Source organism: Cicer arietinum, chromosome 4 (genome assembly GCF_000331145.2).
Source record: "Cicer arietinum cultivar CDC Frontier isolate Library 1 chromosome 4, Cicar.CDCFrontier_v2.0, whole genome shotgun sequence".
In the NCBI taxonomy this organism is placed as follows: domain Eukaryota; kingdom Viridiplantae; phylum Streptophyta; class Magnoliopsida; order Fabales; family Fabaceae; genus Cicer; species Cicer arietinum.
Genome location: NC_021163.2, coordinates 65,387,808 through 65,397,778, shown reverse-complemented (window position 1 = coordinate 65,397,778; position 9,971 = coordinate 65,387,808). Strand labels below are relative to the sequence as shown.

The 9,971-nt window shown below is 26.9% G+C and overlaps 1 pseudogene; it reads right to left on the bottom strand.

Annotated features, from left to right (window-relative positions):
- Positions 1 to 4,834: 4,834 nt before the first annotated feature.
- On the bottom strand, positions 4,835 to 6,573 carry LOC101492758 (GDSL esterase/lipase At1g23500-like; annotated as a pseudogene).
- Between the last annotated feature and the right edge of the window lie 3,398 nt (positions 6,574 to 9,971).

Here is a 9,971-nt window from a genome sequence, read left to right as displayed (position 1 = left end):
GCTATAATAATCACATTTATTTATTCGATAGGGCTTTACCAGTTTTTCGAGCTCAAAGAGGTGCTATAGGGTCGTAGCAAAAGTCAAATAACATCACATGGATTCCAATAAAGGTTTGAAATATATGCCTTTAAAATTTCATTTACAATCAATGCACAAATATTTATTGACTTATATGTTTTATTTTATAGTGCTCTCGTCAAACTAACAACATCGACTGTGGGTACTATATATTGCGATTCATGAAGGAGATTGTTGATATGAATCAAACTATAATCCCAGAAACGGTACGATATTTTCATTATTTGATTTTCATATATAAACTATGTATATATTTGATTTTAACTTATTTATGTTCAATTTTTATATCGCACAGTACTTTGACAATTCCAGTCCAACATACTCTGCAAGAGATCTAATTGAAAGAAATGAAGGCTGGTGTCAGTATGTGATTGAAATGAAAATTATTTGATTTGCTGGGAAATTGCATGCTGCAAGGGATAGTTATATGAATATATGGTAGTTATGTTCTGTGTAGTTCTAATAGTTATATGTATATGAATAGGGCACATTTGAAAATTTGTGAATATGTAGTTATATAAATATGTATATAGTTATGTGTTGTTGTCAATAGGTGAATATGTATATGAATATGTTGTCAACTGATTGTGTAAATATGTAAAGTTATAAAGTTAACTTATAAAGTTATATAGTTCTATTTTGTTGTGTACTGATTGTGTAAACTGATTCCGAATGAAAATAATTTTGGAAAAAAAATTAAAAGACAGCGCTTTCTAAAAAAATGCCATAAAAAACCAAAAAGCGTTTTTAAAAAATTCCATTTACATCATTTTTTAATAAAACTAAAAGTGCTGTAAAAGGTACAAACAATAGATGCATTATTATGCACTTTTTACAACGCTTTTTCAAAAAGCGATGTAATGGGTGCATAATAATGCATCTATTGTTTGCACCTTTTACAGCGCTTTTTGAAAAAAAACGTTGTAATAGGTGCATAATAATGCATCTATTGAATGCATCATTTACATCGCTTTTTCCAAAAAGCGCTGTAAAACGAGTATAACAAGCACGCAATATATCTACCTATTTTATAGCGTTTTTTTTTATTTTAAAAAGCGCTGTTGTATCTTTTTACAGCGCTAGATACTACATCACTTTTTTTTTTTTGAAAAAGCGCTCTAAAAGATGTGAGACATTTAATTATGGTTTAATAAAATATTCAAAATTATTATTTTCATTAAAAAAAACAAAAAATAAGTTAATAAATGTATAATAGCATTTATTTTGGTCTTTCATAGCTTTTATAAGCACTATAAATGATGACGCTAAAAAGATAAAATCTCACCCCAAAAATTACATACCATATAACTAGTTCAATCCTCATTCAGTTCGATTAAATTGTCTTTAGAAAAACATATTTGCATCCAATCCAAAATATGAAACTTATAAAAACAAAAACAAGCAAATCAAAAGAATTGTAGTCGTGAAACTTTTAAAAAAATCATATAAATATATAAACTTAAAAATAAACAAATTAAAATAATCTAAACATAAGAAACATATATAAATTTTTAATACAAAAATCAAGGGAGTATCATTCATACAAAATACATAATTTTGTCTTAAATTTTTCTATTATAAAGTTTTTTTTAATTCCTAAGAGTATTAGGACAACATGTTATATAACATAATACCTTGTCAAAATATCTTGAAGTTCTGCAATCAGCCTCATTCGTTTATAACATATATACTATTGTTTTTACTCTAAACTATAAGACATGCATGTGAAAGAAATCTGAGATTATCCATCAACGTGAACAAACATAGGAGTAGACAAAGGAAAAAAATTGAGATTGTCACAATTGTGAGTTGTATCCAGCAACATAAAAGTTGATGAGATGTGGAGCGAAGAGGTTGATGAGCAAGACGATTAATATGATACTATAAAATTCAAAATGAGATATTTTAATTATATTATTATACACATAAATGCTAAAATGGTTAATGTTGACACCTAATTAATCCCAGTATTTTAAAAATATTAATAAAATAATAAATTAGAAATACAAAAATAAAAAATGTGAGACATTTAATTATGGTTTAATAAAATATTCAAAATTATTATTTTCATTAAAAAAACAAAAATATGTTAATAAATGTATAATATCATTTATTTTGGTCTTTCATAGCTTTTATAAGCACTATTAATGATGACGCTAAAAAGATAAAATCTCACCCCAAAAATTACATACCATATAACTAGTTCAATCCTCATTCAGTTCGATTAAATTGTCTTTAGAAAAACATATTTGCATCCAATCCAAAATGTGAAACTTATAAAAACAAAAACAAGCAAATCAAAAGAATTGTAGTCGTGAAACTTTTAAAAAAATCATATAAGTATATAAACGTAAAATAGACAAACCAAATAATCTAAACATAAGAAACATATATAAATTTTTTATACAAAAATCAAGGGAGTATCATTCATATAAAATACATAATTTTGTCTTAAACTTTTCTATTATAAATTTTTTTTAATTCCCACAAGTATTAGGACAATATTTTATATAACATAATACCTTGTCAAAATATCTTGAAGTTCTGCAATCAGCCTCATTCGTTGATAACATATATACTACTATTTTTACCTTAAACTATAAGACATGCATGTGAAAGAAAACTGAGATTGTCCATCAACATGAACAAACATAGAAGTAAACAAATGGAAAGAAATTGAGATTGTCACAATAGTGAGTTGTATCCAGCAACATAAAAGTTGATGATAGTGGAGCGAAGAGGTTGATGAGGAAGACGATTAATTACAAAAGCGATTAGGTTGAAAGAGACGATCGAGTTTGAACGATGGATGGCGATTGATGATTTTGAATGTGAGAACAATAGAGGCAATCGATTATAAATAAGCTTAATTTCAGTTTTGGTCCCCTTATTTTAGCTGAATCGCGAAAATAGTCCCCCCCAAAAATAGACAAATTAAAATAATCTGAACATAAGAAACATATATAAATTTTTAATACAAAACTCAAGGGAGTATCATTCATACAAAATACATAATTTTGTCTTAAATTTTTCTATTATAAAGTTTTTTTAATTCCTAAAAGTATTAGGACAACATGTTATATAACATAATACCTTGTCAAAATATCTTGAAGTTCTGCAATCAGCCTCATTCGTTTATAACATATATACTATTGTTTTTACTCTAAACTATAAGACATGCATGTGAAAGAAATCTGAGATTATCCATCAACATGAACAAACATAGGAGTAGACAAAGAAAAAAAATTGAGATTGTCACAATAGTGAGTTGTATCCAGCAACATAAAAGTTGATGACAGTGGAGCGAAGAGGTTGATGAGGAAGACGATTAATTACAAAAGCGATTAGGTTGAAAGAGACGATCGAGTTTGAACGATGGATGGCGATTGATGATTTTGAATGTGAGAACAATAGAGGCAATCGATTATAAATAAGCTTAATTTCAGTTTTGGTCCCCTTATTTTAGCTGAATCGCGAAAATATATAAACTTAAAAATAGACAAATTAAAATAATCTGAACATAAGAAACATATATAAATTTTTAATACAAAACTCAAGGGAGTATCATTCATACAAAATACATAATTTTGTCTTAAATTTTTCTATTATAAAGTTTTTTTAATTCCTAAAAGTATTAGGACAACATGTTATATAACATAATACCTTGTCAAAATATCTTGAAGTTCTGCAATCAGCCTCATTCGTTTATAACATATATACTATTGTTTTTACTCTAAACTATAAGACATGCATGTGAAAGAAATCTGAGATTATCCATCAACATGAACAAACATAGGAGTAGACAAAGAAAAAAAATTGAGATTGTCACAATAGTGAGTTGTATCCAGCCCCCCCCACATTTATTTCTCCCTAGTTTTGGTCCCTCAAACATAATTTTGATCCAAAACTTGATGAAATTTCATTTTTTTTTTTTTGCATTTATTTAAATCACACCATATCTCAAGATCTCATGTGCAACAATTGTACCTGAAATCTATGATCATAAATGGTGCAGTGCAGCTTTAAAAAATGAAATTTCATCAAGTTTTGGACCAAAGTTCTATTTGGGGGACCAAAACTGGAGAAAAACAAAAAGGGGGACTACTTTCGCGATTCAACTAAAATAGAGGGATAAAAAATGCAATTAAACCTTATGAATATAATGGAGGCGATCGATTTTGAAACAATGGAGACAATCGAGTTTGGGTTGAAATAGTAATCGAGTTTGAGTTCACTAGGTTTGTGATTAAGATGGTTGGTATGTTTGTTTTGAGAAAGAAAAAAAAAAGGGTTTGATCGATACAATATGACTTTAGTTAGCATAGATAGAGAAGGAAAAGTTGAGGCGCGTTTATTTTAATAGCGCTTATAAAAAAAACAATATTAAAAACATAAGTGTCATCTTTAATAGCGCTTATATATAAGTGTACGTCCAACCTAATAATATCGACATTTTGTCAGTTGAGTTACACTACAAAAAAACTGGTAGTTAGCCACAGTTAAATATATATAATTTGTTTTTTATTTGAAAAAAAATTGATTTTTTGTTGTTGAAAAATGACTTAAAGAAAGCGTCTTTGCAAACGCGAACTTCTTTAAGGAAGTCGCCGTTTGCAAAGACGACTTGTAAGGGAGAAAAATGATATATTGGTATATAGTGTTGAAAAGAGAGTAGATTAGTATTTTTTTTAGAAAATAGGATATTGGAAAGAAAAAAAAAACCAAGAATTACAAAACATTAATTAGTCCATTTTATTTACTTTCTTTGGATAAATACATAGTAAAAATTTTCATACAAATGAAAATTATCAATTAAATTAAATTAAGACTTGTTACATTCAAAGGACCAAGAGCCTTGGAAATACTATAACTGGTAAGATCGTAATTTAGATTTTGTAGAATCAAAGCAAGAGTAAGCTTATAAGCCCTCTCTGAAGGATGAGCAGCATCCCAGAAAAAGTAGGATGATGTATTTGGACATTGAAAAGTGAACATATTACACATTGGTCCCATTTCCATCGTCCCTGTTCCACAACACCCGTTCGAAGCGTTTTCGAATCCTGAAAATAAGTATTTAATCAATTATTTTGTACAAACTAATATATTAATTTAATAATAGAGTAGTAATGAAATTGAAGGAATTACCTGAAGCGGAAGGATTCATTACGAGTCGAAGCATAGGAGAATAGACATCAACAAATTTAACATCATAATCGGGAAGGGTGGCTTTAAGACTAGAAACCCCACTAGCTAACATGCCATTGAATTGTTGCGCAAACATATTCTCGTAATCTACACATAATCTTAATGGTCCTCCCGTTGTTCTAGCTGCCGGTAAGCATCCCAATGGTAGTGTACTTAGAACCCACACATGTCGTGCTCCTAATTGATATAAACTCTGTTTTCATCAATCAATCCATAAATTAAATTAATAATCAACATTAACTAATGAATATTATTGAAATGGAATTGGCTTATAGATCACCTTAAGAAAACTTTGACTTGCCGAGGAAAAGAAATGAAATGTTTGTATGTAAAAGTATAAGTGATTGCCACGTCATTGTTTCCTCCTGATATCACATACAAAGCGTTGGATATGATACTAGATGCATTATCTGCTCCAACAGCTGCTCTCAGCTTTCCTATATAGTCTTGAAAATTTTTCAGTTGAGCGCCCATTGTTATAACATTCTGCACACCATATTATTCATTATATATATAATTAATTTAAGATAACAAATATTGATTGAAAATAATTAATTAATAATATTATTACTACGTACTTGAACGTTTGCGGTCATATCATCAAGGCCAGAACCACCTGATGCAAAACATACTCCAGTAGGAAGGTCTTGAGCTTGTAAGTTTACATTCAGATATGCTGGCAAAGTGTCTTTTACTCCCATAGCCGCCGCTAAATTAACACACAAAACTCATTCTTATTCTTATCATATCATTTGTAAACACAATCAAAGTTACATAAGTATTTAGATATACCAATATATATATATATATATATATATATATATATATATATATATGAGCATGCAAATTGTTTTAACGTGTAATAGAAGATACATAATATCATATAATGATTTAAAAGAATTAGTTTTTTTAACCAATAAAAAAATTAAATCTTTTTAGAAAATGAAAAATTGAAATATAAATAAAGATAAATTGTTTTTTTTATTCACTAAATATGCTAGTTACATATAAGACTTACTTATCAGATCAGATAGAACTCTGCCATTTCCGAATCTTCCCGTAGCCACACCTCCATAAAAATCTTTTCCATAGGGAGGTAAATTGCACTTAGACATTGTTAAAAGATTGTTATTATTTCCAGTATCAAGAATTGAGTCCCCAAATGCAAACGCTGCCGGATATTTTGCATTGGCATTTGCTGCAATAGATATAACTCTGTTAAAAAATAAAATAAGAAAAAAAGTCACTAATCTTGTCCACAATAGCTTATCCATTTTAGTTACTATTCACTTCTAATTTTCTTATGATATACTCACTCTCCAACCACATTAGGGTATTTATATATACTAGCTCTTTTTCCTCCATAAATACACATTATCAAAAAGAGATAATATCTTTTCTAGTATTCAATGCTAAATATAATTGATATTTTTTAAGTAATTATTTTATTAAAAAATATTTTCATTTTTTACTTAACTAATATTTTCATTTTAAGTTATTATTTTATTAAAAACATATTTCATTTTTTCATCAATTAATGTTAGATGTGTATTTTTAGAAGTATTTTAATGTTAGATATGGTACATTTTTTTAGAAGTATTTCTCGATTCAATTAATGATTCCAAATCTGAATAGCTGTATTTTTCTTTTTCATTTTAGTTTTAAATATTTGCAAAATATTTGTTTGTAATGAAACAGTGAAAAAGAAAATTTTAGTAAATTACAGGCCAATATTAATTGTTTAAAATCAATTCCGATTTGGTCATTACTACTTAATTTGTACTATTATTAAGAAACGTAACAATTAATATTTAATCATAAATTTAAAAAAATAAAAAGATGACAGAAAATTTATAATTATGGAACTACTATATTAATTGAATTTAATGTGTCAAAATTAATATTAAATAATATTATAGTGGAACAAAAATGTAGTCAAATATGATTTCAAAGTTGAAACTACTTGAAAGTATTTTACACTTACCAATTATATTCTATGTTCTAATTTAATTTTAACCATCACACCCTTACATTGTATGACAGCTAGTTTAGTTAACAAATTCATCATATGTACCTATATAATAAACAAATAAATAAATTCATTTTCTTTTCGATGGAGGAGTGTAAAAAACAAAAAAAATCATTTTTTCTACGAGTTGAATTCATTTTTCTCATATGTCATATATTAATGTGTTTTAACAAAAGTTAAATTAAAAAAAAAAAGAGATTGAATATATATATATATATATATATATATATATATATATATATATATATATATATATATATGAATTTGAATTTCGACAAAAATAATATTGATTAAACTTTATTTTATTTGATACGTACTTCGAGTACTATGATACCTTTTCTTTCGGAACCGGATGATTTACATCATATATCTGACTCGATTGTGTAAAATAATAAAATAAATTATTCATTCAAATACAAATGACACATTTTTTTATTTTTTTTTTTTGCGTATGTTTATCTATAATATGCATGTGTTAATCACAAGATAATTATTTCTCTTTCCAGTTTGTTTATAGGAGGAAATTAATTTTTAACATGATCATTAAAAATTAATTTATTTGATATATTAATTTTTATTAACCAAATTATAAATTAATTGTCTTTTTTTAAAAGAAAAATCCGAAGAGATGTCCCATAGTTTATTTATTAATTTAATAATAACAATTGATTATTATTTTATATTTAACAGTCAAATAAATCTTTAGCTAAATAAATTCAGTAATAAAGCTGTCGCGTCCGATTTTTCCGCGAAAAAGGAGTCGCCACCAATTTTATTTTTATTAAATGAAAAATTGGATAAAACCTAAAATAATATTTTTGAACCAAAAATTTGGATTCGAGAGTCGATTACGAGTAGAGAAGTATTATCACCCTACAACGTCCGTTAAAACAGTTACCCTATAATTAATTATATACAAACTATTTTTTTATTTATTTATTTTTACCCCAAAAAGAATAATAAAAAATTAAATTATTTACATTAATGAAAGAAGAAAAGAAATATTTGTTTTATTAATTTGGTTTGACAAGGGTAAGACCTTGCTCCTACGTATCCCTAGGTGCAATAGGGAAATCAAAAGACACTAGTTCTTAGGTAGAAAATATTTGTGTGTTGACCGATTTTATTATTATTTTTTATTTATATATGTATTAAAAATAAAAATGTAATAATAATAATAATGATGATAAATATAATAATAATAATATTTGTCTGTTTTAAACTAAAGAAAAAAAACAAAAAAAAAACGTAACGTGGCGGTATGTGAACGAGACAGATGAACACGACGGTGAAATAATCTGTTAAATGATTTGCTCGTACGTTGTCGGATCTGTCGCGACACAAATGCCACTAACGATTGAAAGTGAATAATATGGTGCAACGAGCAAGGATGAATTTCATCCGGCGGCGACAACCATTAATTCTAATTTTAAGGGTAAAGACATTTATCTGTTATAATTTTTTTTAATAAAGACGTATTATGAATTTTTTATTACATTACAATATGATGAAATTTGTTTTCTTGATCTATAGACATCAATTAGTTATATTTTTTATTTTATTTTATATTGCAAAGAAAACAATTTTAGGATTAAACGATTTAAAAAATAAAATGGAAGCTTAACATATGAGTTTATTTTTTATAAACAAAAAAAAAAATAGAAAGAGAAACAATATATATATTTAGAAAAATAAAAAAAATAAAAATACTAATAAGCAGAATAGAGAAAAGAATAAGAAAATGATACCTTACTAGACTGATTATTTCAAGATCAGATTATCTTCTTCTCTTTTTCTAATTAATGTCTCTATCTTTTTTTTGTGCTCTCAATTTATGTTTCCAATTGTCCTCCCCTTTTGTCTTCTTGTGGCCGACTATTTATAGACTTTTGGGTATAGATTTCAAAAGACAAAAGAATAACTGTCAATTGATTACCATTAATCTATTTTTTTTGGTTTCTTTTCTTTTAATTGGCCACAATTATACCGATTCTTATTGCTATTGATTCATTTCTTCGGTTTTCTTTTCTATTCAATTGATCACCATTATTCTGATTTTTATGACCATCAATCAATTTCTTTTCGGTTTTTTTTCATTTATTTTGATCATCACTGCATCAATTTTTATGACCATCAATTCATTTCTTTTCAGTTTCCTTTATTTTTATTTCTTATTATTATTTTTATATTTTAGAAAATAGTCTGAACAAGAATTAGAGGCAAACAAGAACCGAAAACACTTGTGATTGTTAAAAGCTTATATCCCTAATTATTTATTTTTATTATTATATTTCTTCACATATATTTATTATTATTATTATTTTCTTTTTTTTATAAAAAGTAAAAATCGGACAGAATTAGGTGTCAACAGTTGCCCCTCTTTACTTAGAATTTACTTGAGAATCAAAGTAAAAATAAGTAAAGATAACAAATTCTAATTTTGTTCGAAAAATAATTTTTAGAAGAATTCTTTTCGTTTTTCCGACTTCAAGATGCGAGTCATTTTCTCGGCTTTGGGTGCGAGTCGTTTTCCCAGCTTCAACATGCGGGTCATTTTCTCGGCTTCGGGTGCGCGTCGTTTTCTGGCTTCAACATGCGATTTTTTTCTCGGCTTCGGGTGCGAGTCGTTTTTTCGGCTTCAACATGCGGGTCGTTT